This window comes from Haemaphysalis longicornis, unplaced genomic scaffold (assembly GCF_048455015.1).
Source record: "Haemaphysalis longicornis isolate Haplotype H1 unplaced genomic scaffold, Haemaphysalis longicornis Haplotype H1 scaffold_9, whole genome shotgun sequence".
Classification (NCBI taxonomy): Eukaryota; Metazoa; Arthropoda; class Arachnida; order Ixodida; family Ixodidae; genus Haemaphysalis; species Haemaphysalis longicornis.
This window is the reverse complement of record NW_027526460.1, coordinates 52197250-52200935: the sequence shown is the minus strand read 5'-3', so window position 1 is coordinate 52200935 and position 3686 is coordinate 52197250. Positions and strand designations below refer to the sequence as shown.

At 49.0% G+C, this 3686-nt stretch overlaps 1 pseudogene across 1 annotated transcript in view; it reads left to right on the top strand.

The window, feature by feature from the left end:
- The window catches only part of LOC144152617 (uncharacterized), a 107524-nt pseudogene extending 104323 nt beyond the window's left edge, over positions 1-3201 (top strand). Inside the window, exon 7 of the transcript XR_013319196.1 lies at positions 1038-3201. The product of XR_013319196.1 is annotated as an uncharacterized LOC144152617 (transcript). The remainder of the gene's footprint in view (positions 1-1037) is intronic.
- The last annotated feature ends 485 nt before the right edge of the window (positions 3202-3686 follow it).

The window sequence follows — 3686 nt, the reverse complement described above, 5'->3', positions numbered from 1 at the left end:
CCGGCGTTGCGTCGTCTGCTCCGTTTCAAACCCGATCCTCAACGGTGGTATCAACAAAGATGCTAACAATCGTACTCGCATTGAGTCGACGCATTACTTAGTGCTCGATGGGGTAGAGTTTGGAACGTCAAATACACATTATGTGCTTAGCACGGACAAGAACCGCCATCCCGCGGAGCCCGATGTAACCACTGACGCGACACCCACATGGTAGCCTGCAGGGGCCTCCCCAGTAAATACAACCTATACCAGTACATTGACTGATTTAATGATGTGTGGAGAGAGAATAGAATGAAATGTTTCGGATGGTATACGCACCCGTGTGACAGTTTACATCACTAGAAACATGATACGGAATTGACTGTGAGTGAGTGGACCGGGGTAATTGGAGAATAATGGGAGAGGCCTTTGCCCTGCAGTGGGCGTAGATAGGCTCGTGATGTGAGTGAGTGAGCGAGTGAGATAGCTGCTAGTGAACAGGTGGACCTAACCTTGCAGGAAATACCGGCAATTGGTCGACCTAGCAGCACAAAACTATTTGTGGCCAGTCACCAAGAGTCCATAGGCTTATGTCCTTCAAAAACTAAAGACCAGGCGCAGGATGTCTCGCCTAGTGATCCTCTGTAGGAGAATGGTACAGTGTGTTTATGATTTTATATTGACGGCAACGCAAAATGAGCAGTAACCATGTTCTTCAAATGTCTCACTATGTGCAAACGATGGCGCCCACTGTTTTCGAACGACTGCTACTGTCCACGCTGCATGTGTGGGCTCTCGGGCACCTTCAAAATTTCTTTAAGGTCACTTTTTGCCTGGGGGACCACAAATTTTTGTATGGGAATAAAGGTTTATTCTGATTCTGATTGTGATGATTGAGAGCACTGAGTACTGCCCTGTTGTCCTTCGCATCATTAGGCAAGACAATATTTGTCCTGCCTTATGGAACGTATGCTATGTATAAAATCCGAGTCAATTGCCACTGATTTGTGAATGTAACGCGTCCTTTTAATTCCGACTTTTCCCACCGCTTTCTGCAGACAAGGGGCTCTCTTGTGGATCCGGCATGCTGCCCGCGTACGCGCCGACCGCCGTCATCAAGCACGAAGTCTCCATGCCCGGCTCTCCGGGCGGCATGAACGTCGAGATGCTCGGCGGTGGCGGCGGCGTGGTCGGCGGCGAGTCGCACAGTCCCGCCTCGCTTCCGTCACCCATCGCGCCAAGTCGGCGGCCCTCAACAAGCACCTACACGGACTGCCCATGAGTCCCGCTGGACATGCCTCCGACGTCCAGCGGCAGACTCCTGATGACCGGCGACATCCAGAACGACCAACATGGTGTACCCGACCAGCGTGCTGGTGCAAGTCGACCAGGGAAAGCTGCAGCAGCACCAGGGCAATCCTTCCACCATCATCCAGCATCACCACTCGTCCTGAAGTGGCTCCTCTTCTCCCGGGCGTTCTGCGATCGCCGCGCCACCTGGAAGGCTGTCGTATGCCTGAAGCACAGGGCTCAGTTGCTCGATTATGTAAATCTTACTCGTATCTGGGATGTTGTTTCCTGTTGTCACATTCCGGGACTACGGTGTCACGCTACAGGGCGGTGCAACGTTAGGACTCTACTCGGAGAAGACACGCATACGTCGGAAGAGGCACTTGGAGAAGTCGCACGCGAAGGAAACGCCCGGAAACCCGCAGCATCATCTGCTACCCCACTGGGTCTACGCCGGCAGCATGGTCCGTTCCTCCTTGTCGTCTTCGAGGATACCTTGACGTATTCCGAGTGTAAGCAAGTGTTCCAGTCGGCTGGAGTGGAAGACAACGCGCCGCTGATGTGACGGCTCATTATCCTCGGAACTTTCAACACTGTTCAGACATTCCAGCCAGTTTCTAGACCACGCTGGGAACTTTGGGAACTACATAGCTCTGCTGGTCATCAGTGAGTTGAGCAGGACTTGTTGTGTTGGTCGTTTCTGTTGCAACCAAAGGCGATGATGTGATCGGGCCACTCGTATTCGTTGATCCGGAGACTGGCCGCTGAATATTTCTGCGGTTCAATGTAGGATCGACCGTGTCTTTCTTCCCTTGAGACCGTTAAAGTACCTGCATCGTGCAATGAACTGTGCGTCTGCATCGCGTGCACTGCGACTTGCAGAACGCACAGCCTCCCTCATAATCTTTCGTCCGTGCCATGAGAACCACCGTGACCGTGTAGTCGTTAAGCCCTCTTCACAGACCGCGCAAAACGAGCGAAACAGCACGCGAAGCCAAAGCATCTTTTGGACCTTGTAGGTGCAAGTCATGCAACAGGGGAAAAAAAACAGCACAGTGCACTTATTAACGTCGCACATTTAACAAGGTGTGGTTTCGTGGAGTCACCGCTTTATTAAGGCTGTTCGCGACCTAGGAGTGGGGAAGCTTACTTTCACTTGGAAATACTCGTCGAATAGCTCACCCTCTCCCCCACCCTCTCCCGCTTCCGGACACCTACTCTTTTCGTAACCTGAAGATTCGTGCTGCAGTTCTTTCTTTAAAAAGTTACCCAACTCCTTGAATAGTAATCTTTTTTGGTTGTGACGATTACAAAGAATAATGAGCCTATTTGCCCTAACTTGCCATTTCTGTTGCCAACTATATTTTTCTGACTACTAGGGAAGTGTGAGCTCGACATAACTTGTAGACGTAGTCAATGGTGCCTCTGCGAGTAAGCTACCCAGAAAGCTTTGCAAGGTGACCTCACTCACGTGTAGTATTAGACGAACAGGGTGAAACTGATCGAGAATTTCGGGAACGGTTATTCCTTATAGTACATCCAAGTTCTTAGGCCTACCTTGCGTTTTTTTTTTTCGGTATTTTCAATCTTACGGACGATTTGTTTTGTTCCCTGTTACCATTCACAGGTCACAGTTTCTGTAGATAGGAATGCGGGGTATACATCTTTCATGCGGCGATTCGTCTGCACCGCTCCTTGCGGGACTTCCGGGGGAAAATTTCTTGTGGTTGTGTGTGGTGACGTGAAAGACTGAAGTGCTGTGAAGTGCGAACACTGTTTCTTCCCGACGTGCGGTACGTGCTTCAACAGCAATCAGAGACGTCAGCGCTGATGTTACATGTACGACGCTTCGGTTTCTTTTCGTTTGTTACCCCTCCTGCACTTGTGGGTGTGCGATGTTCAAAAGCAATAGAAAAAAATGTTTCTACCAAATAGTGTCTATTACTGTTTATTCAGTTCTTTAACAACCACGCGTAGGGGAAGTCTCATTGGAAGGTTGGCCTCGGCGTCGGCAATAATGATGCCGGACCAAGTGAACTAAGAAAGGCCAGAAGGGAACCAAAGTATGTCAGCCGTGTATAAAAGATAAAAAAATGGTTGCCGAAGTAATTAATGATTGATAGTAATGATTAGTAAGGTGGGATTGAGGTGAATTAAGATAAATTAAGGTGGGTTAAGACGGGCTAAGGTGCATAAAGATTGATTCAGGCGGATTACTACGAAGCTAAGTTGCATTAGGACTGAATAATGTGGATTAGGATGAATTAAGGAAGGTAAAAGAACGTAGCTGCTGTGTCGATGTCTGGGAATGAATATAAAAGGTACCCGTCACAATTATACGCCAGGATTTTTGCCTTTAGAGCACGTAGGAATACTTAAGTGCACCGAGAATTTTTTTTTTCTTTACGCTGTACTAA